This window comes from Rattus norvegicus, chromosome 18 (genome assembly GCF_036323735.1).
Source record: "Rattus norvegicus strain BN/NHsdMcwi chromosome 18, GRCr8, whole genome shotgun sequence".
Lineage (NCBI taxonomy): Eukaryota > Metazoa > Chordata > Mammalia > Rodentia > Muridae > Rattus > Rattus norvegicus.
Window position 1 is genome coordinate 42,134,359 of NC_086036.1, and position 24,636 is coordinate 42,158,994.

General features: G+C 43.3%; 1 long non-coding RNA gene across 1 annotated transcript; it reads left to right on the forward strand.

The window, feature by feature from the left end:
- Positions 1-1,052: 1,052 nt before the first annotated feature.
- LOC134482946 (uncharacterized) lies at positions 1,053-24,636 on the forward strand. The gene is made up of 2 exons (XR_010059701.1): positions 1,053-1,373; positions 14,599-24,636. It is a non-coding gene; the product is annotated as an uncharacterized LOC134482946 (long non-coding RNA).

Sequence of the window (24,636 nt, forward strand, 5' to 3'; positions counted from 1 at the left end):
GCCAGCCTGGTGTACATCATGCAACTCTGTCTCAAAATAGGAACAACAATAAATCACAGCTTTGCTCACTAGCAAAGTGACAGTGGCTGTTCCACAGTGGGTGATCAGAATGTCCCTGGGACTTACCTGGAGATGGAGGTGAGTCAGGGTGAAGAGCTGTGCTTTACTAATGATGTAAGGTGTGAAATGTGAGCTGCAGGTGGTCCTAGAGGATTGATCACCGACATCAGGAAGAGCAGTCCTTCCTGCACTGCTGGCTTTGGTCTGCACTTCTCACTTGATCCCTGGGATTGGTTCACAAAGATGCTATTTTTAGGTAAGCCTGTATCTCGGGCGTCACTTTTAGGGGAACCCAGACTAAACTAGCCATGTATAGAGTGTAAGAAAAAGGGGGAATATTCCTATGGAGTAGAGAAGTAGACCCTTAAAGACATATACAACTGCCAGGTAAGGCTGGCCACAATAGTAAACACTCAGCTCTCAGGAGGTGAGTCTGAAGCTAGCCAGGTCTACACAGTGAGTTTCAGGCCAGCCTGGGGTACCTAATGAAACCTTGTCTCAAAACGAAGAGACAAAACAAAACCCAAAACTCTGTCAGGTATACTGGCTACCCGGAGAATGTGCTGACCTGAGCCCCAGTTAAACCTTCCAGGTTTCTACCACAATTTCAAGCATCCTGACTGAAGTCATGAAATAGATGGGTATTTGTTTATCCTTGAGACAACCGGTGCCAGGTGAACCTGGTGAAAAGAGAAAGGCATGGGACATAAGAGAAGTCCCCAAACAGTAATGATAAAGATGAACCATGAAATCAACCTCAGCAAGAAAGGGAGGCTGGCTGCATTGGGAAGACCACACGTGTGGCTCGTGTCTACAAGTGTGGTTCTGGGTAGCTTTATACAGGCATAAAGGTTATAGGGCAAAAAGACGAGTGCCAGAAAGCGAAGACTGTTGAGGTAGGGATTCGAGGATGCTAATCGGTGACCATGGGAGGAACAGGAACACTGAGTATGAGTGCGCAAGTCTACAGCTGAATTGGGGCGGGGGTCAGGGTTGTTGGAGGCACAGAGGTCACGGAACTCAGAGGGTAAGGTATTGAGTGAGGTCACAGAACTCAGAGGGTAAGGGATTGAGTGACTCACTGTGCTTCTAGACTATGAAGTCGCCAAGAATGCTGATGGGAGTGAGGGCGGGGCAGCAGGTGCTTAAGTGATGAAGGGGAGGAAGGGAGTAGGTTGACGAGCAGCCTTGACAAGGGCAGGTGGCGGATAATGAAGTTTGGTGGCATGGCTTTTAAAGGTTGTGGGAGTTTTGAAGGAGGAGGGAAGAGAATAAGTTTCATGGTGCAACCCCACCTCCACCCCATGCCTGAGGTAAGGAGAAAGACGTCTACTTGAGAAGCTGTGAAATATTGTACTTGCCCAGGTTCCATTAAGACAAAACATGAAGTGACCTTACAAAAGAAGATCGTGACTACTAGGGAGTTAATTGACAAGAGACCCTGGGACTCAGGAGACTAAGTTTTTGATGGTTGATAGCATGGAGAGAGAGAGACAGAGAAAGAGAGAGAGAGACAGGGAAGGAGAGAGAGACAGAGAGACAGAGAGACAAAGACACAGAGGCACAGAGAGAGAGAAAGAGAAACAGAGAGACAGGGAAAGAGACACACACACAGAGACAGACACACAGAGACACATACAGAGACACACACACAGAGACACATAGAGTGAGACACATCAGAGTGAGACACATCAGAGAGAGAGAGAGAGAGAGAGAGAGAGAGAGAGAGAGAGAGAGAAAGAGACAGACAGACAGACATACACAGAGAAACACCCACACAGAGAGACACACAGAGACAGACAGACTTGCCTTACAGGATTAATGAAAAGTGAAAAGATAACTCTATTTAAGGAAGTGACAGGGTGATAAAGGTGGTGGTAGTGGCAGTGGTAAAGGTGGCGGTGGTGGTGTTAATGGTCACAGATTACCAGACAGATGAACGTTAAGGGCAAGCAGAGGCAATGTGACAAGAAGTGGTCTAGGACTCAAAACATCCTCATCTTCTGTCACTAACTAGCTGTGTATCACAACGTTCTCCATGCCATGGTTTTTCCATTGATGAAACAAAAAGGTCAGATAAAATCAGTGTGTGTGTGTATTATAAATATATGATAATTTCCTTAAGCACTTTTTCAAAATGTGTCTCTGAGCCTCCCCAAGGAGGAGGCTCATTCTGTGGGAGTGAGGACTCGGGAGGCACGTTTTGAAATATTTCCGCAGACCATTTAGTAAGCACCCCACCCCCCATCTCCATCCCTGTTTTCTTTCTTCAGAGGATTGCTTTGCCGAGAACCCAGCCTGTTCTTTCCAAATGGCATCCTTCAGAAAGTGATAGGGAGTCAGATGTGACTTGTCAGAGAGAGCTGGGCCAGCAGTTATCAGAGAAGACCAGACATAGTGAGCTGTGCCCTCGGTGGGCCAATGGCCAGATAGCAGGCGGCTTTATTTTTACAGCCTCGGTCTTTGGGCATTTTTCCCACACCGTTGTGTAAGAATCAGAACTGAGTCAGCATAGCTAACTTTTTTTTTTTGATGTTGTTGTTTTGTCCTCAGTTCAGTGTGTGATCACAATATTTGTTGTTGCCCATCTGAGTTACTGGCTATCCTTGAGGAAGGTGGCCACTGCCAGGGAATGGAGGGAAGCAGGGTCGGAGGCAGGCGCATACGTAAAATACTTGTGTCTCAGACATCCTTGTGTCTGCAGTGCTCAGAACTGTACCTGGTGCTGGTGGGGACTCAACAGGTATTCGTGAAACAGAAATCTAATGAAAAGCAGAAGTACACCATCAAACAAACAGTGACCCTGCCCACCCCAGTGATTTAGGGGGATCGCCGCTTTTCATCTGCAGAAAAAAGCAAAACAAACAAAAAAAACCAACAACAACGACGACAACAAACCAGCTAGAAATGGACCAGCATGTGATGTTATCCCAAACTCACATAAAAGTGGAAGGGCAAAATAAAACTACTATCTCGCAAAGATGGGGAAAGATTATCACCCACACACCCTCTCCCAGCAGAACACTCTAGCAAGAAAGAAAATGAACCTAAAATATGGCCAACCAGAGAGTGGGTATCCAACATTCACTTCCTCTGCTTCTACAAATTCTGTAGCTGGGTAAAAAGAGAACAAACAGAATCCCAGATGATCTCAACATCATGGCTCTGGGATAGAAAACACAGGGCGAGGGAGAAACAAGTGGGTTGATTTGAAGTTGTGTCGAATCAATAGAAAATTTGTTCAGGGTGTGTAGCAATGCAAATCAATCCTAGACATTCATTGAATAGCATATGCTTAGCTATGCATTTAAATTTGAGTATAGACAGGTGTGCTGGCTTTTTTTTTTATCTGTATATGTATATATTTATATTTATATAAAAAGACCAATAATAGCAGTGTGTTATGCATCAACAGCAGCAACAGCTTTTCCAGGTTCTGCAGTCATCTGAACAAAACTGTAGAGACATCCAGCACACTCCATTAAAAAAAAAAAAGTAAAAAAACAAAACCCGAGAAAACAGCAACAGTTCTGTTACTCTTGTGGTACCTGGCACCATTTTTTTTTAAATTAGCTTCTCAATCATCATCTGGAAAGAAAACATTCTGAGCAACATCATTAAAAACAGCTCTGATAAAGCACGGTCACTACTACGTATCATAAAGCAGGTACAAGCTATTTTACATCCACAGAGGTATGATACAGTACTGTCCTACATCTATAATACTAGAGGATACAATTTAAAAGGCATTATTTGAGACTTGATTCTACTTTTCCAGCAGAGGGCCCAAAGGATGGTGTGACACAGCTTTGTAAAGAAACATACTCTAGACAGGATTTCCTTTCACTAGTGGCACACTTCTAAGGATTCATTCTCTCCATGAATGTCAGCTAAAACCGTTATTAAAAAAATGAAATATCCCTAGAACAAAACCGTATAACCACCGGATTCACATGAAGATGACCTAGTGGAGACAAGCTGGACCTCACCTTACCAACAAGCTATCAAATCTGTTATGTTTAAACAGTGAGACCTCCAAGGAAGGAGATGCCAAGTAGTGCTTCAAAGCTTCGGACCACAATCAAACACAGCATCCTTTTCAACAGAAGCAGAAGCTCATCTGAATATGCTCATGGATGCTGACATCAACATTTAATCATCTCCTCACTCATCCAGGAAGAGGGGGAGATCAGTTACTACTGTACTTTAATGTGTTCAACCAAATCACCATATTACAAAAATAGCAAGCTGCCATAATAAAAAATAAGGCTCCTCTATCCAGCACCAGATAGCATCATTTTACTTTCAAGCCTAGAAATTGCACACTTGTATATAAACCAACCGAAGATGAGGATTGAGAGTTCATCTTGGTGGATTTTTCCTTTGATGAATATGAAGTGTCCTTCCTTATCTTTTTTGATGACTTTTAATTGAAAATTGATTTTATTTGATATTAGAATGGCTACTCCAGCTTGCTTCTTCTGACCATTTGCTTGGAAAGTTGTTTTCCAGCCTTTCACTCTGAGGTAGTGTCTGTCTTTGTCTCTGAGGTGTGTTTCCTGTAGGCAGCAGAATGCAGGGTCCTCATTGCGTATCCAGTTTGTTAATCTATGTCTTTTTATTGGGGAGTTGAGGCCATTGATATTGAGAGATATTAAGGAATAGTGATTATTGCTTCCTGTTATATTCATATTTGGATGTGAGGTTATGTTTGTGTGCTTTCATTCTCCTTGTTTTGTTGCCAAGACGATTAGTTTCTTGCTTCTTCTAGGGTATAGCTTGCCTCCTTATGTTGGGCTTTACCCTTTATTATCCTTTGTAGTGCTGGATTTGTAGAAAGATATTGTGTAAATTTGGTTTTGTCATGGAATATCTTGGTTTCTCCATCTATGTTAATTGAGAGTTTTGCAGGATACAGTAACCTGGGCTGGCATTTGTGTTCTCTTAGGGTCTGTATGACATCTGTCCAGGATCTTCTGGCCTTCATAGTTTCTGGCGAAAAGTCTGGTGTGATTCTGATAGGTCTGCCTTTATATGTTACTTGACCTTTTTCCCTTACTGCTTTTAATATTCTTTCTTTATTTTGTGCGTTTGGTGTTTTGACAATTATGTGACGGGAGGTGTTTCTTTTCTGGTCCAATCTATTTGGAGTTCTGTAGGCTTCTTGTATGCCTATGGGTATCTCTTTTTTTAGGTTAGGGAAGTTTTCTTCTATGATTTTGTTGAAGATATTTACTGGTCCTTTGAGCTGGGAGTCTTCACTCTCTTCTATACCTATTATCCTTAGGTTTGATCTTCTCATTGAGTCCTGGATTTCCTGTATGTTTTGGACCAGTAGCTTTTTCCGCTTTACATTATCTTTGACAGTTGAGTCAATGATTTCTATGGAATCTTCTGCTCCCGAGATTCTCTCTTCCATCTCTTGTATTCTGTTGGTGAAGCTTGTATCTACAGCTCCTTGTCTTTTCTTTTGATTTTCTATGTCCAGGGTTGTTTCCATGTGTTCTTTCTTGATTGCTTCTATTTCCATTTTTAATTCCTTCAACTGTTTGATTGTGTTTTCCTGGAATTCTTTCAGGGATTTTTGCGATTCCTCTCTGTAGGCTTCTACTTGTTCTCTAAGGGAGTTCTTTATGTCTTTCTTGAAGTCCTCCAGCATCATGATCAAATATGATTTTGAAACTAGATCTTGCTTTTCTGGTGTGTTTGGATATTCAGTGTTTGCTTTGGTGGGAGAATTGGGCTCCGATGATGCCATGTAGTCTTGGTTTCTGTTGCTTGGGTTCCTGCGCTTGCCTCTCGCCATCAGATTATCTCTAGTGTTACTTTGTTCTGCTATTTCTGACCGTGGCTAGACTGTCCTATAAGCCTGTGTGTCAGGAGTGCTGTAGACCTGTTTTCCTGTTTTCTTTCAGCCAGTTATGGGGACAGAGTGTTCTGCTTTCGGGCGTGTAGTTTTTCCTCTCTACAGGTCTTCAGCTGTTCCTGTGGGCCTGTGTCTTGAGTTCACCAGGCAGGTTTCTTGCAGGGGAAAAGTTGGTCCTACCTGTGGTTCCAAGGCTCAAGTTTGCTCGTGGGGTACTGCCTAAGTCCTCTCCGCGGCGGCAGCAACCGGGAAGATCTGCGCCGCTCTTTCCGGGAGCCTCCGTGCACCAGGGTTCCAGATGGCGTTTGGTGTTTTCCTCTGGCGTCTGGATGTGCACAGAGTGCAGTCTCTTCTGGTTTCCCAGGCGTGTCCGCCTCTCTGAAGGTTTAGCTCTCCCTCCCACGGGATTTGGGTGCAGAGAACTGTTTATCCGGTCTGTTTCCTTCAGGTTCTGGCGGTGTCTCAGGCGCAGGGATCCTGCCGCTCCTGGGCCCTCCCCTACGGGAACCCAGAGGCCTTATACAGTTGCCTCTTGGGCCAGGGATGTGGGCAGGGGTGGGCAGTGTTGGTGGTCTCCTCCGCTCTGCAGCCTCAGGAGTGCCCACCTGATCAGGCGGTGAGGTCTCTCTCCCACGGGGTTTGGGAGCAGAGAGCTGCTGCGGGCCGGGATCCGCGGGTGTGGGACTTCCGGTAAACACAGGAAGTGCCCGGTCCTAGAGGAATTTTGCCTCTGTGTGTCCTGAGTTCACCAGGCAGGTTTCTTGCAGGGGAAAAGTTGGTCCTACCTGCGTTTCCAAGGCTCAAGTTTGCTCGTGGGGTACTGCCTAAGTCCTCTCCGCGGAGGCAGCAACCGGGAAGATCTGCGCCGCTCTTTCCGGGAGCCTCCGTGCACCAGGGTTCCAGATGGCGTTTGGTGTTTTCCTCTGGCGTCTGGATGTGCACAGAGTGCAGTCTCTTCTGGTTTCGGCTTTTTTTTTTTAATGTCAACTTGACACGGACCAGAGTCATCATCTGAGAGGATAGAACCTCAACTGGAAACAATGCCTCCATGAGACTGGGCCGAGGACAAGCTTGTAAGGCATTTTCTTAATTGTGATCAATGGGAGAAGGTCCAGTCCATCGTGAGTGGCTCCTCCCCTGGGGTCCTGGGTCCAATAAAAAACAGGCTGAGCAAACCTGGATAGCAAGCCAGTAAGCAGCACTCTTCCATGGCTGCCTCTGTGTCAGTCCCTGCCTCTAGGTTCTCTCCCTACTTGAGTCCCTGTCCTGACTTCCTCAGTGATAGATTGTGATCTGGAAGTGTAAGTAAAATAAATAGTTTTTTCCCCAACTTGCTTTTGGCCATGGTGTTTGATCTCAGCAATAGTAACCATAACTAAGACCGCTGTAAATATTTGACAAATGGAAAATAAGAGAAATACAGGATACATGGGAAACACAAAATTCTGACTGTAGAAATACTTCCAAATACATTAGTAATCACAAACTATTCCAAGTGTGTATGTGTGTGTGTATGCATGTGTGTGTGTATATGTATGTGTGTGTGTGTGAAATTTGTCTGCCATTTGACTAACAGTTTCTCTCAATAGAGTAAGAATTCTATGAGATCTCATATGTCTTATCTAATCATTACTTTATAAATATTTGTATTTTAAATATATATATATATTAAGAGAGAGGGGGGGAAGAGGTGTGAAGGAGGGAATATTCCACTGTTTTTAATTTGTGTTTCATATTCAATCCCTCTCCCAAGTTTCTTTTTTCAAAGAATTACTTATTAACTTATTTTATGTATATAGTACATCATAGCTGTCCTCAGACACACCAGAAGAGGGCATCAGATTCCATTACAGATGGTTGTGAGCCACCATGTGGTTGCTGGGAATTAACTCATGACCTCTAGAAGTGCAGTCAGTGTTCTTAACTGCTGAGCTATGCTTTCAGCCCCCATTTCCAAATTTATTGACCATTCAAATATCATCAAATGCTGATTTACATGAAGGTTCATTTTATAATAGGCTGTCTTTATTTTTTTTTTACTTTTTGTTTATAGAAACTTTTTATAAATTCTAGATATTCCTACCAGAAAATTTAATATGAATGCCTATATAATGTGGGGACAAAGAGGAAATACTACTGAAATTATAAGCAACTTTCAGAACAAATTGCCTCACAGCACTAGGAAAATGGGATGTGTGTAAAACAAGTCTCAGAGGAAATGTCATGCCTTTAAGTATCCTAACGAGGAAAGTATTTTAAAGTAGACTACACTTATGTATCAAGAAGCTATAGCACAAATACTAAAGTAACCATTCTCCCAAAGAAAGTGGAATGAATAATTAGCATATTTAATACATTTTAATAAAGTTTACCAAGGCAACACTTATGAAAAAGGAAGAAATTTTTAAAATAGCATTAAATATATATATATATGGAGATACATCCTGTTAAGACATATATATATATATATACATATATATGTATATATATATATATATATATATGTCTGGAGATACATCCTGTTATAAAGCTCAAAGTATAAAAACATACCATGTTCAATTTCATTACCATACATTTGCTGATTGAGATTTTAAAATGGATGATTTTTGTAGGTAAACATGAATTCTAACATTGACTAAAAAGAGGCAATTATAGAAACACTTGAACATTCGTCAGTGTTAGTCACAAGCTTGGGTGACTAGGGAACAGATAATTTGGGAGTTGTATCACTTCATTTACAGCACAGTATAAAACTGGCTGCTTCTCCACTCATCTGTGAGGCTCGCATAAGCACATCCTACAGTAAACAAAACATACCATAGAGTGGGGGGTAACATTTGAAATGTAAATAAACAAAATAACGAATGGGAAAAAAATCATGAGGAACACAAACCACCAATTCATCAGTTAGCAATAGTTAGAAAACCCCAACTGAAACATTAGCAAAGTAGACCCATTTGTGTATTAAAAAATAATTCATCTTAATTAAATAAAGTAAGTATGGTTTATCTTTGAAATGACAGCACATTTCACCATTAGGAAACTCATCAACATAGTTCATTTGATCAAGAACTAGGATTTAGAAAAAAAGACACATTCAACAAAGACCCACTTTTGACAAAAAGATACATAACAACATAGAAATCCAAACAAATCTAGCTTCTTGTGAATGAAAGAAAGAAACCCTACACAATACTCACTGACTTAAAATCAGGGAAAAAAAGTACCAACTCAACCTTTCAATAATGATGAAACACAAAAGGAAAGAAAACCCAGTTCTGGAAAGGAGGAGGTAATAACTGTCTTTACCTGCAGAAAATAGCTTTCTTTTTAAAAAATCTGTGCCAATCCACCAGAAAATTATTTGGACTAATGGGAACACAGTAAATTGGACAGATACTATTCTTCATTAATAAACAAATTGTGAAAACCCTGTGAGGATAAAAAGGATAACATTTACCAAACTCTAAACTACATGGGACTAAGTTTAGAATCTGCAGGAACAATTGATTCTGTTATTAAGGCAGAGAGCCTAACTAGGTTAGATGTACCCCACAACATTTACCCAATAATTTTCCATAGAGATCATGAGCCAAAGCTATGTGGCTGTCAAATTGTAAAGTAACAGCTGTCACCACCTGTCAAAATGACAGTCCATGCCTGATCTCTAAGAAGCAGGAAAGGACCGGGTTGGCACAATATAATTTGGTGGTACTAGTGTTGTCCAGAACTGTGGTCTTTGCACTCACAAAGGATATAGGCAGCTCAGAGGATGCCCTGTTCTGACTCTGTTGAGACATTGTCTCAGCCCCTGGTGGACTGAGTACACACTGCATTACAAACTTAGGCTCCTCTTGAGAAGCATGTGTATGAAGGTTCATCTACCTGTTTGCCATTCACATGAAATGCAACTTACAGACTTTACCCCGGCCAAATCGTCATGTCTGAAATAAGAATCCCAAGACAGAAGAGTTTGGGAGTCAGTTTTCATGAGACCGTTGCAGTCTCAGAGGAGTAACAGTCAGAGACTTGACATTCATGGGGCGGCAACACTGCAAAACATGAGGAAATGACACGCAGTTCCTGCTTTGAAGTACAGGTGTTAGACTAAAGAAGGTTCCTGAGAACCTGGTAGGCTTGTCTTGAGGTAGGAGGAAGTGGCAGAGATACGTACCTTTCCAGGAAGTTGCTGACTTGAAAATATTAAGGTAAGGAAAGCACTTGAACTAATTAATGCTGTCCAGGTAGATGTCCCCACATAGTGGATCTCCAGATTAGTCATTCACCCTTGCTTCTTTGTTGGTTTCTCCTGCCATGTTGATGGTGTGTATACCGGGGTCCAGGTTCCCAAAGCAGAGTCTAGAGCAGCAGTTCTCAACCTTTCTGTTGCTGTGTCCCTTTAATACATCTCTTCATGTAGTGATAACCCCAACCATAAAATTATCTTCATTGCTACTTCATAACTTCAACTTTGCTACTGTTATGAATCCTAGTGTAACTATTTGATATTCTGGATATCTAATATGCAACCCCTGTGAAAAAGTCATTTGGTCATTCCCAAAGGGGTTACGACCCACAGATTCAGAACCACTGGTCTAGGCTGATGGCCGGGGAAGAATAGTCCCATCTCAGCTGCTTTGTTGATCACCCAATTTTGCTAACCACCATTCTCTACATGGCTAGCAGGGAAACTATAACTAGTGACACCCAGCTGGGAACAGGAGCATAGGGTAACAGTCCTGCCTAACTGGCTTCCTCTCACCTCCACTCTACCCTCAAAGTGAACATGAGAGCCTCTTCGATCCCAGCCTTGTTTCGATAGGGGGGCACATAACCCAGACTGTAGCAGTAACAATAGGTAGTTTTCTATTGTCAAGCAAAACAACGAACACCCTATTTTCCTACACTGAAGGCTGACCAGAGAGCTCTGGACAAGGTGGACTATTGACTTTCCTCTTTTACACTCAGTGAATGAAACTTTTTTTCCCCCTGTAAATCCCGCTGCAAATCCTGTATCTCCTGCCTGGCTAGGTAGCATGGCCAACTCAGACAAGGTTTCTTTGGGACACGAGCAAGCCAGGTGCTATTGCTGGTCCACTTCAGGTTTTGTGGCTGATCCTGGAGTTTGCTGCTTAGCTCTCTTTCAGTCAAGTTAGGATAATGGCATGCATTGTCTTTGCTGGAAGGTAAGTTGCATCCTGTCAGAAAAGAGATGGAATAAGTTAGTTTCAAAATATGAGGAACAGTCTGAGTAAGGAAAGGTTGGACCCAGTATTCAGCTGTCCTGATTCCTTCCAGGTAAAGGCAGAAACCTATAGCCCTCTCCTCTGAAATTATATTTTAAAGCCACGATTTAAAATTATAATGAAGTTCTTAAGAAAACCCAGTAAGTTTGGTAGGAATGAGATTCCCCACTCCAACCCCAGAGTCATTATTTTCCATAAGACCCTTCACATTCCCAACTCACCTTCTCTTTGGAATATAAATTGTCAGACTGCTCATGGGTTTTGACCGAGTTCTTTTGTCTCTAGCCACCTTTCAAAAGAGAAATTTGTTTCATTTTATTTTGTTTTGTCTTTTAAATAAGTTTGGCGTGTTCTTCGGAGCACTTAGAAAAGATTATTTGTGTACAGTTGACTATATTTATAAGACTTTTAAAAAATTAAATTGTCATGGGCATGAAAAAGGAAACCACAAAAAGCAAGTACTGTTTGCATTAAAATGACATTCCCGGTGCTGCCAAAGTTTGCTCGGGAGGTTAATAACCTTCTGTTTCAAAACAGGAAAGAGGGTAAATCACAGGGAGTCACCTACACATGGTCTTTGCTTGATAATTATCCAACCGACAGTTCAGAGAGCTCAATAAACCCTGCTCCATGGTCTCTGAATACCAAATTCATTAGATCTTAAACATTAAAAAAAAAAGTTCATGCTGAGATTTTTTTAAATATGTGGTTTACCTGTTTAAACCCCTGGCAAAGAAGTTGTTTTTTGTTTTTTGTTTTTTAACAGTCTTTCTTAACAGTTACATCTTCTGCTTTAATTATTCTCATTTTTGATCTAGTACTAGATCTAGAATTAAAGAGTCTTCTTTTGATGTGGGTACCTGTTTTTCAACTCATAGACGTAAAAATCTTCTATCCATCCACAAACAGCTTGGGTGGAGAGAAAAGGGAAAGTGTCAGCTTAGGAACTTGGTTTTCCTCAGAGACTGATGGGTAACTGTTTGGACATGTCTGGAGTATCTTGAGTCTTGCCTGTGGGGAAAGGCTGACAAAGGCTTACAGTTGACCCTGGGGACATACATATAATCACAGCCTGGACACTGGGCTCCAAGTCTTTCCCTAGCACATTATAAGAGGCTGGACTTGGCTCTCAGGAGACTTTGTGGGGCATGAGGAGTAAGAGGGTCAGGAGGGAAGAGGGCTCTGGGTAGTTCTATGACGGAGGAAGGAGGAGAAAGAAGAAGGAAGAAGAGAAGGGAGAGAGAGGGAGAGGGAGAGAGAGAGGGAGAGAGAGAGGGAGAGAGAGAGAGAGAGAGAGAGAGAGAGCACAAGAAAGCATGGAATTAACTACTCTGGGATCACAATAAACCAGCAGAGGTGGGGAGAAAAAGAAGGACAGAGATAGAGACAAAGGGTATCCTGAGTGTCCTAAGCCTGAGGGGAGAACAGTCAGGACACTTTGTTTTGTCCTGAGATGAAACATCTTAAAAAAAGAAAAAAACACTCTACAAGTTATGAGATGTCACCGAGGCTAAGGCAACAACAATAACACAGCAGCGGTCACCTGGGCCCGGATTGCATTCCAGACACTGTTCTGAATGTTTTGTATACATAAGCTCATTTCATCTTCACAATGACTCTAGAAAGGCAGAACAATCCTTGTCCCCATTTTATAGACATGAAGACTCCTATCCAGAGGGGTAATAAGCCCCGTGGGTAGTCATGGCGGTTGCTGCTGAAACAACCTAAGTCTAAGAGGTACACTCAACCACTGGCCAGTTAACAGTAGAGAAAAGCAAAGTGAACGCCAGGTGGAAATTCGAATGCTAGTGTTTGAATGACAGGGTACAGGGGAGGAGAGGAGCCCCACGTGAGAGTTGCTGGAGGATCCAGAGGGATGATGGAAGAAACTTCTGCCTGTATGATTTTAGGGCCAAAGCCACCAGTGAGTTATGATCACCAGATTCCTTGTGAATGTAGACTCTCTAAGACAAGAGATGACAGTAGGAATTTAGTAAATGTAGCTCCTGCTGATTGACTCCACTGAGTCAGCTCCACTGAGTGACTGGGAAATGTGTACCCTGCTATTGGATGGGAATCTCCCAGTGGTTAGAGACAGGTTTAAAAGAGGGTTAACATGTGGCTGACATTGAGGAGTATCAGATTGTAGAAAGGCTCTCCTGCCTTATCTTTGCTCTGGGAAACTCAATAGTGACCTCTCAACAAGAATAGCTAAAGTTCAAAGCACAGTCTCCATAGTGACCACCAAAGGTGGTTATCTAATTGTTAACATTGGCTGTCACCTTGACAGAATTTAGAATCTCCTAGGGAAAACAACAGCAACAACAAACCTCTTATCCTGTCATCAAGGACATTTCTGGAAGGCTTGACTGAGAATGAAAACCTCTTCTGCAACCCACTTATAAAACCTTCCACCCAAAATGTGTCCTGCCTACGAGATTTACAGGGACAAAGACAGAGCAGAAACTAAGGGAATGGCTAACCAATGACTACCCCAAATAGAGATCCATCCCATGGCAAGAACCAATCCCTGACACTATTAATGACACTCCTTTTATACTTGCAGACAGGAGGCTAGCATAACTGTCCTCTGAGAGGCTCTGCCCAGAATCTAATGGAAAGAGATGCAGAGACTCATACCCAAACATTAGATGGAGCTCAAGGAGTCTTACAGAAGAATTGGGAAAAGGATTGGAGGACCCAAGGAGGACAGGGACTCCACAGGAAGACCAATAAAGTCAACAAACCTGAACCCTTAGGAGCACTCGGAGACTAAATTGCCAAGCAAAGAGTGAGCACAGACTGAACCTAGGTCCCCTGCACATATGTAGCAGATGAGCACTTTGACCTTCATGCAGGTCCCCCAACAACTGGAGCAGGGCCTGTCCCTGAGCCTGTTGCCCACTGCCCATGGGAGAGGAAGCACCTAGTCTTGCAGCAACTTGATGTGCAAGGAGTGGGGATTAGTGGGGGATGACACACGGAGAGGGGCTTCCCAGTCTCAAAAAGAAGGGAAAGGTGGACTCGGGCGAAGGCTTGCATGAGGGGGTACTGGGAGGAGAAAGGGGCTGACATTGGGATGTAAAATGAATAAATAAGTTAAAAGAAAAAGAAAAATCTGTTCTGAATATAGGTGATTTTAAGACAGTAAGGATATGACATTATAATGACATTATGGGCTGGGGTCCTGAACTGAAGGAAAAGGATGTGCAAGCAAACTGAGCACCATCATTCATCCCACTGATGCGCCTTCTGTTCCATGGTGGACTTCTTTTTTGAATGGCAAGCAGTGAAAGCCAGTCTTTTCTTCATAAGTGGCTTTGGGCCTGGGATCTGGTCTTAGAAACTAGAAAATAATCCAGGTTATAACCTGCATTTACTTATACCAATCATTACTGGAATTTTTACCTCTTCTTCCTAAACTAGGAATCTAGGCTTGGAGAGTCTCATCAACCAGTCTCCAGCACTGCAGCTTGCAAATGGCATCTAGGACGAAGGACACATGGCTGTGCCTTCCATCCCACTGATTCATCCACAGGTGTCACACTGAGCCCCTGGCTGCTCTGCTTTGGGTCAGAGTCTACAACATCTTTTGTAATTATGCTGGTGAGCATTTCGATGTCCACACTTCACCTTAAAGTTATTTTAGGTTTCCCTAATGAACTTGGGTGTGATGAAAGTTATCAGAATTTTTAGGAGGGTGGCAAAAAGTGATTCATTTCTCACCTCGTTGTACAATGGTAGAAGTGATACTTTGGGACTTTTGAGTGAAATCATAGGTGCAAAAAAAAAAAAAAAAGAAAAAAAAATCAGAATTTCTGGCTCACAGCCAATGAACCTCATCATGCCAACCCTGAGCCAAAAAGTCCACAGCCTACCACACTCCAAGGGAGGGAGCACAGGGTCTAGTAAACTTAGTTTCACTGACTGCATCCTCAAGCTGGAGGATAATGTTTGGATCTTTGAGACACAACAAAAGCGATAGCTTCATGCTACTAGATACTTTGCACATGCCTGGTCTGAGCATGACCTGTTCAGTAACTAGTACGCCAACCTGTGAAATAGGACCTTTGCCTACTTCCATCCTAAGGCAAGAAGGCTAATGCTTTTGGATGAGTTCACTTGTCCACATAGAGGGTGAGTACATAAAGAAATGTTCTTTTCTTCTGGAGTCTTTCCTTTTTTTAGAACTTGCTTACACTATATTACATATATCCGTCACAATGGGTTAAACTGGAATCAGACCTGCTGTCTGTGGCCTGCCCCATTTCTCTGGCCTTTGAACCTTGTCCTCTGTGGCCGTGGGAGTGGTGGTGGCAAGGTGGCTCATGTAACCACAGAAGGAAGGAAGTACCTCATCATTTCCTCAAGTTGAGCCTCCCATTTCCTCACCTCCAGATGAAGTTGGAAGAACGCCTGGGTTTGGACTAGGACTGAGGATCCTGGGATCTGAGATATAGAGGAGAATTTCCAGGCAATCTAAATTGAAATCTAGATAGTAGGTTCTCACTAGAGGTGGAGTATATTTTTAAATGCTAAGATCTAGGTGATTGGGTGGAACCCTCAGGATCTTTCTGTATTGGGAAAGGTCTTTGTACACTGAAACTAGACAAGCAGGAATATTAGGCCAGATGGAATTATGCTCATGTCACAGAACTAGCACAGAGCATGGGATTTGGTCAAAAGTACTTAACTCTGCAACTTGCCTAGACTCAGGCAGGCGGTCTTCTGTCCAAATGGTAGGGAGAATGCAGAAGAGAGTTGGGTTTTGTTGTTGTTCTTGTTGCTGCTGCTGTTGTTTGAGACAAATATTTTAATACAATTTATTTTTCATTGTACTCCTTTCACAGCTGAGGTCAATGAGATTTGGGACTGCACAAAATCAGTCCTTGAAAGATAAGGCAGGCTGTGACACCATGTGTCCCAATTCCTTGTTGCTTACTACTGATAGCTCACGAGTGCTTTAGGTTCTTGTCTGGTTCATGCGCAGTTGAGCCCATCTGTTCTTATGGTCCTTCCTCTCAAAAAAGGACATACTTTGCAGGCTCCCACATGGTCAGAAGGCTCTCATAAGTGAAATGGCTCCCACCAGGACTAACCAAACTCTCTTGTTACAAATCTTTTGGAAATACCAGTGACCACAGTCATGTCTTAGAGAGTAGCATTTAATGAGTGTAACTAAGATTTTCACATAATCCAAGATGCTACCAATCCTCCAGGCCGTTGTTCAGGAGATCTCTATGGGCACCTTATGAGACATAACCTACTTTGACATTAAGACAAATCTTTTTTTTTTCCATTTTTTAATCATTTTATTTGTTTACATTTCAAATACTATCCCCTTCCCAGTTACCCCTCTACAAACTTCCCATTTCATACCCTTTCTTTTTTTTTAATTTTTTTATTATTTTTTTTATTAACTTGAGTATTTCTTATATACATTTCAAGTGTTATTCCCTTTCCCGGTTTGCGGGCAAACATCCCCCTCCCCCCTCTCCTTCCTTATGGGTGTTCCCCTCCCAACCCTCCCCCCATTGCCGCCCTCCCACCACCAGTCTAGTTCACTGGGGGTTCAGTCTTAGCAGGACCCAGGGCTTCCCCTTCCACTGGTGCTGACATTAAGACAAATCTTACATCATCTTCTATGCTTATGAAAGTAAGTCGAACAACAGAATAATTGAAGAATTTGGACTGTTGAATCTGGATAAGTAAAGAGTTCTTTTTACATTCTATAGGCTGTTCTACCTTTGTCCCACCAGCCACATGAAACAAGTTGTGAATAATATTTAATGTCATAGAAACTTCTTAATATTCATAAAAACATTGTGCTCTCTCCGTGGCTTAGAACATGTCCACCGTAAATCAAACAGGAAAAAGATAAACAAATCTATAAGAGACTGTCACTTGGCCTAGAATATGAATTTGCCCTTTCAGCTTCCTCCAGTTCTGAGAGACAGAACAGGGTTTTGACCTCCATCTTGGGTCTGTTGCAGTACCCACAGGGTGAGGTGGTTGGTGCTTGGCTCTCTTTCAGGTTCTCAGGCTCCTAAATGGACAGCCATTGTGGTGGGAGGATTTGGCCACCTGTCTTCCCTCTGATGCAATTGGGTTACTCAATCAATAGAAATGGCACTGGCTTGGCTGCCTGGATGTCTTTTTTCTGAATCTAGTGATTGTTTCATAGGTCAAGGCTTTTGTCTTCTTTCCTTTAATCAAGTAGAACAGTTACAATTGTGTGTGTTCCTAATGTAGTCATCACTTTTCTTGTGCAACCCTGGGAAACAAGTATCCTCACAGGGTCACTTTATCCAGGCTTGTTTTTAGGGATGAAACCAAGACCTCTTCCAGCTAAGTTACCTAAAGGGGAAATGATAAGGTTTATGATGGAGTAATGAGGAAGGCCAAGAGGCTCCTAGGAGTTCCAGGACAGATAGCACTGTACATGCAGGTCATTAGCAGCTGCAACAGAAAGAATCAGTTGGAGTTGGGTAGGAGCTCTTAGCAAGCATTTGCCAAAGATGTTGGAGGGCCTGAGGCATATGCACCACCACTGACATGAAATGCCTTTATTGTCTGCCACTGTTTCCTTCACTACCAAAGTCAGCAATTTCTTCTGCTGGCCCACTGCCCCAGTAAGCTCTTAAGCCCAAAGTTTATTTCGTGACCACTCATAAGTAATTTTACCTGCCAAAAGGAATTTTTTTTTTATTCATGACTTGGTAGAGAATGAAGCCAATTAAATACTCTCTGTTCTTAGCCTGATGTGGTGGCGCACACCTTTAATCCTAGCACTGCGGAGGCAGAGGCAAGCCAGATCTCTGAGTTTGAGGCCAGCCTAGTCTCCAGAATGAGTTCCAGGATATAGGCAGGGCTACACAAAGAAATCCTGTCTTGAAAAACCAGATTTATGTATCTTTTTTCTCCCACTGGCAAGATTTCTTCATGGGTAAAGGAACATGGATCGAACCCAATGACAGCCTGTGTTGGTTCTCCATTTCCATCCTACGAGGTAGGAGGAGGAAACCAATTACTGTAAGTTCTCTGATCTTCACGTGAGTACATGTAAACACACACACACACACACACACACACACACACACACACACAGAGAGAGAGAGAGAGAGAGAGAGAGAGAGAGAGAGAGAGAGAGAGAACGGACTATCTTAGGTGACTGGAAATTTATCAATTATGTTAGACTTATAATCCTTGGTCCAATGATCTATGTGGACAGAATGTAGACCCATCTGACCACAAGGGCTTTCCTAGGCCAACTTCCTTTTGAAGGAAGTACTGTCTGCCCAGGCAGCAATCTCCAACCACACCTGTGGGTTTTTTTTAGAGGGATCTTAAGCTACCACTTCCACAGAAGATCTGGCTCTATAAGAGACCAGAAAATGATGGGAGACAATAAGAAATGAGCCCTTGACTCAACAGTGTCTTCAGCCCTTCTCTTGTTTCTGTGACCAAATTCCTTACAGGAAGTAACTCAAGGGACAGAGAGTTTAATCTGGCTCTTGGTTTTATGGGATACAGTCTGCCATGATGAGGATGGCATGGCAGTGGGTGGTTCTGTAACAGTTGGAGATATGAGGTGTATTTCAGAGGACCAGGAGACAGAGACAGGGCAGGAAACGGGTCGGACTCTAGACCTCAAGGTCCTAGCAATTCACTTCTTCCAACTAGACTTGACCTTCCAAAGGTTCTACAAGCTTCCAAAACAGAGACACCAGGTGAGGACCAAGAGGGCAAACATGTGAGCTTATGGGACACAATTTACATCCAAGCCATAACACACTCCAGTATTTTGTTTTCACTTTAAATACAAAACCATGGGTAATGTGGCTATATCAAAATTAAACAAAAGAGAAACCTTACTTCTTCTGGCCTGCTCTGCATCATGTTGTGCTTTGGGGAGCACAGCGATGAACCTCACTGTGTGTTGAGTCCATATGTATGCATACACAGGATATTTGGAAGATGTAAAACTACCCTGCAAAGTGAACAAGCACTTCTCTGATGTTTCTTTTTTGTAAGCTTAAATCCAGGATCTTGAGGGAGTGGTCAACCGATGACAGCCCTAACTTAAGACCCATCCCCTGTGAGAGAGTCAACCCTCAACACTTTTAATGATACTCTGCTATGCTTGAAGACAGGAACCTATAACTGTCTCCTGTGAGGCTTCATCCAGCAGCAAATGGAAACAGATTCAGAGACCCACATCCAAATCAGGCACAGCTTGGGGAGCTTTGTGGAAGAGTGAGGAATAGAAGTGTGTGAGTCAGAAGGGTCAAGGAAACCACACAAAGACTCAGTCAACTAACCTGGGCCCACGGGGGCTGACAGAGACTAAACCACCAACCAAAGAGCATGCATGGGGCTAGACCTAGACCTCCTGCACATTTGTAGCAAATGTTCAGTTTTGTCTCCATGTAGATCTCCTAACAATTGGAGTGAAAGCCTACCATTGGATCCCCTTCCCCTGACTGAACTCTCTGGTTGGGTCTCAGTTCTAGAGGATATGCTTAGTCCTGTTGGAACTTGATGTCCCAGGATGGTGTGGTGCCCAAGGGGAAAGGGTAATGGGGAGAGGGATTTATAAGGGTAGGACTGGCAAGAGAGGTGGGAATAGGGCTGTGACCAGGATGCAAGGTGAATAAAGAAATTGTTGGAAAACAAAACAAAACCAAAAAACAGGACCAGGCATGCCGTTCATGCTTCTCCAACAGAAATACCTACAGAGTCTCTATTGTTCCCCTCAGGTAACAAATGCCACAGGTCCCAGCCAGTCAAAACCACAGCTGCTTCTTCAGCACACCAAGAAGAGAAAGATGCCTTGTTTTAACTGTTGAAGTTGGTTTTTTGGGGAGGATGGTTTCTGATGCTGAGTTTTCTGGGTGGCCTTTCTAGAACTGTGTACAAACGCATCTGCAGACAGTCCTGGAGGTTGCCTGGAAAGGTTAGCTCCATTCACCTACACTGTTTTCTTCATAAAAGGAAAAGGAGCAGGCAAGGAAAAGGGAAGTACAACTAGAAGCAAGGCCAGGGAGTCTACACCCAGTCTCAGGGTCCCTAGTCACAGGTGGCCTTTTCCATTTCCTTTGATCTCCTACATTTTACCATGTTACCTTGGCTCAGCAAGACCCTGATGACTGAAGTGACACTCTAGCCCCTTCCCCCATTATCCACCTACTCACAACAGGCCCCCTTTGAGCAGAAGCAGGACATCTTCCAAGCCCTTGAAGCTAAGTCATGCTGGAGACTCATTCCTTTGAACGACTGGAGGTTATGTTATAGGGATATTTAACATCTACTGAGGGTTCAGCGCATCAATGCTTTAACCTTTCAAACAACTCTCCTATTATTCTTTTTAAGGAAATACCGCAGAAACTAGGTCGGAATTAATGTATTCTTTGTCACCGCAGAGCAATCTGATGGCCGTTTGTCCCCAATCTCACCATGGTAGTCCAAGAAGCAAGTTCTAAATAAGCAGTGACCAGATTTAGGTTGCTAAGAAATAAAAAAAAAAAAAAAAAAAAAAAAAAAAAAAAAAAAGCAACTGTTCTGATTGATATGTCAGGGGTAGATTTCTTGCCCCCTCTGGTCACTCCCAGCAAATTCAGACTTTATTTTCCTTCTGGGTGGAGTCCTTGGGGGTGTAGCATTAGAGGTCACGTGGGTGAGTGGCATGAGCAGGAAGCTGGCAGGCTTAGGCTGGTGTGAGGTGTGAGAGATGGCGGGAGGGGTGTGAAGTTGTACTGAATCATGTCAGCTTTGGCTTGGGATTCACAACAACAGCTACATGGACAATCCACTGTGGGGACTTAGGGCAAGCAGGTGGTGGTGACACAGAGGTAACCTGCCCCAACCTGCCCCCATTAGATGTAATTATGCTGACGATTCCTGCTCTGGGCAGCTGAAGATCCATCAAGGCCCACCAGGACTACTAGGAACCCTCAGTTTTAGATGGTGGCCAGTCAGCTGTCAAAATGGGCCACAGTTGGTAGCAACAGAAGGAGCCTGAAGCCTGAAGCAATTTTTCTTTGAAATCAGCTTCTAAATTGCAGGGAGTCCAAGTAAATTGACACATTTACTACCTTGAACTCCTTTCTCATTCTGCTTCAGTGTCTCGGCCTTTCCTCCATGGACCAATTCTCATCGATGGGATGGGGTGGGCTCCCTATCCCAGACAGGATGATGCTCTGATCTCTCTGTTGGCCTGCGAAGGGACTCAGGTGACAATTTCTGCCTGCGTGCACATGTTCATTTCCAACATTTACGAGAGCATTTGATCCATGTGACTGAAATACTTTTCATAAAAGAAAACTGTAACCCAGGAGGAGGAACCCCTGCTTAAAAAAATAAAGATCAAAGAATTAAGAAGAAAAGTGGTATCAAGCACACAGTGTGAGATCAATACTGTGTGCTCTCTTTACGGTTTGCGCTTCTGGGTGGGAAAGCCATGCTCTTAGCTAGCAGGTGCCTCTTTATAATTTAGCGGGTGTAAAGTCTAAGGGGTTTCCTTTACTAGTCGGAAGTCAAATAACAAGAAGCATTCATGAGTTTAGCATCTGATTAGCTGTGTAGGTTGTACAATGATGTCTTCCTGAGAAGGAGTCCATGATCCAGGCCTGACTAGGCAGTTTTAAGCAATTAGGAGTGGAAATTGATAGATCTGAAATTGATAGAGCTGCAGGCACAGGTGCAGATTCAGGCTGGTAGAAATGTCGGCTCTAGCACAGCGGAGCTGAGCAAAGGAAACGCATCATTCATGCTTTGCAGTCTTCATTCATAATGGGAAACATAACTAACGGCCAGTCTGTGATGAGGTACAATAACTCTGTTTGGGGAGCGTTCAGGCAGTCTCATCAAAGATACGAGCCCGGATGCCTCACCATCATCTGCACTGTCCCTCAGCCAATCAGATTCTGGCTGGTAACAGAGGCCTCTTGAGCTCTGACATCTGCTCTCCTATGGTTGTCTTCCTCCCATCATCCTCACCATCTCTCTCCATACGGCAACTGCAATCTTCACCTCAGAGAACCTTTAGTGAGGTCCCTCGAGGGAGTCTCCTTTTCTCTGCAATGGCCACAATTGATAGGGTTTGTGCGCATGGCTGCAACTGGAGGAACAACCTGTTTGATATAAAACTGTTGTTTCACATGTTGACGATACAAAAGCTGCTTCAAGTTGCTGTTGCTGGGAGGGGTGGGGGGATGTGAGGTACTTTCTTCTCAGCTCAGCGGGTAATATTGCCTGGTTTCTGAGAACTGTGGATAGACAGAAGATAACAGGGAACTCTGTGTCTCAGATTGGGGAAGATGTTTACCCCAAAAAGTTAACAGGGCCCTGGTCTTTGAAGGAGAAGGCCCATGGATAAGTATAAAGTGAGAGGTGTCTCTAGTATTGGTCCTGTAACCAGAGAGGTTAGCACAGTGATCAGGGACAAGGAGTCAGTCATCCCTGAGCAACAAGGCTCGTGTGACTCTGTGGCAAGCTAACATGAGGGAAAACATCCAGATTTTAAGTAAAATATGTGACAATGTACATATTGATGTGAGGAAAACATTGGGGGTATGGAGAAAGAATGTTAGAGACAGTGAACCTCCCAAGGCATGCTTTCACAGGGTGATAAAACACAACTTCAGTGTCTGTCACAATTCAAAGTGCCATAATTTTATCACCCTCCTACGCAATACTAAGCTATTCTGAGTTCTGCTGTTTCTTAATGCTCTCACCTCAGTATGCCCAAGATGTCTGAAAAATGAGCATGTAAAAAAAAATCTATTTTTCCCGGCATGGATGGAGAATTTATTATGGAATGTGCAACTTGGCGCGTGCTGCCTTTTTTCATGTCGTCATGCTCTGAGTTGAGATAGGTTTTGGCTGAGAGCAGAAGTCCAATTAATTTGCCTGATACAGTCTCGTGCGCAAGAACTGAAGTCTTGTTGCTCTTTGCTGGTTTGATTCCTTTGCTTAGCCACCGATCCAAGCAGAGCAGAGAAGACTGCCAGCTGCCCTTCTGCAAGGACAGCATCCTCCCCTCCTGCTTACACACAGCTTACATACACTGTGCCAGGGATTTCTATGTTTTGCTTTGTCTAGCTTCCTTTGTTAAAACACAAAAACAAAACAAAACCCTTTGAACTCCCATGAGGACAACGAAAAGGAAGCCAGAGGAAGTGGAAGCACTTGATGTTATCTTATTACCATCTGCTCCCACCCCTCCTCCCATTAGACATTTACTCTTAATGAAGAATCCAAACTTTGTGTGAACCACTGCCCTGTCCTGTGTGGCATGGTCATGGAAAACTGCCTGAGGAAGCTAGGGACTGAGAAAAAGGACAGACACAGTACAGAAAGTTCAGAAAAGCCAGGATCAGGTGGGCTATCGGTGCTCAATTCAAAACCTCAGTGAGTTTATTGTGAACAGCACAGTGGGGGGGATTTGCTCGTCTGGACAGTCTGTGCATCAGCAATTTCAGGCTGTAAGCGTCAGAAAGGAGGAAGCCACAGCTACTGATTATTTTGTTGTTGTTGTTTTGCACACACTAGTCGGTCATTTAACGTTTGTACTTGTACACACTGACAGTTCTGAGCCTGATCTGTATTCGGAAGGTTTTGCCATTCTGACATATGTCTGAGGCATTGGGTCCTTAACATGGCTGTGCCCATGCCAATAATACACATCACTCAGGATTTCATCTCCTCTTGACATGTTTATTCTAGGCTTCCTGTGCTCCCCACTGACAGTCACCTCACATGTTGTCCTTCTTCCTCACTGTACTTTTCAATTTTATGACCACTGAGACCTTCAGCAGTATGTGCATCTTCCTAGAAGCAAGGCGGGAGTTGCAGGCAAGGCCCAGGTAGACCAGTTTTCCCATTCCACTTCTATTAAAAATTGTCTGGACTTGTAAAATGGTAGTTCTTTGTGTAAATTATTCTGGCTCTGGGGCTTGGGCTGTCCTAAAGAGTCCACCAGAGGCCATATTGCTTTACAAATTGTCTTTTCAGCAATATGACAAGCCATTAAACTTAAGGGAGCAAGCTTCTATCTTTCTCCAGCAGGGCACATATTCGCAGGGACTAGAGAAAGAGGACATAATGACTTGTCTAAGGAGCTTTCTAAGCCATGTCATTTCTGTTTGGAACTTAATGACACCTCACCTTAAAAATTGAACTGTAACTCCAGCACTCTGGAGGCTGAAGCATGAGAATTTCCATGAGTTTAAGAACTGCCTAGATTACATAGCCAGTAGAAATATAGTCAGGGCTGCATAGCAAGACCTCAGCTCAAGAAACAAAAGCAAACAAAAGAGGAACTGAGCCAGCTTCGAGCATCAGCTTATTAAAAGTTATGCTTTCCTAGGAGAGTTTCGAGAGCCATGCCAGAGGAGTGACTCCCTCCTTTAACACCCATCACTAAGTGTTCCCAGCCCTGTCACTTTTGCTAGCACCCCAGCA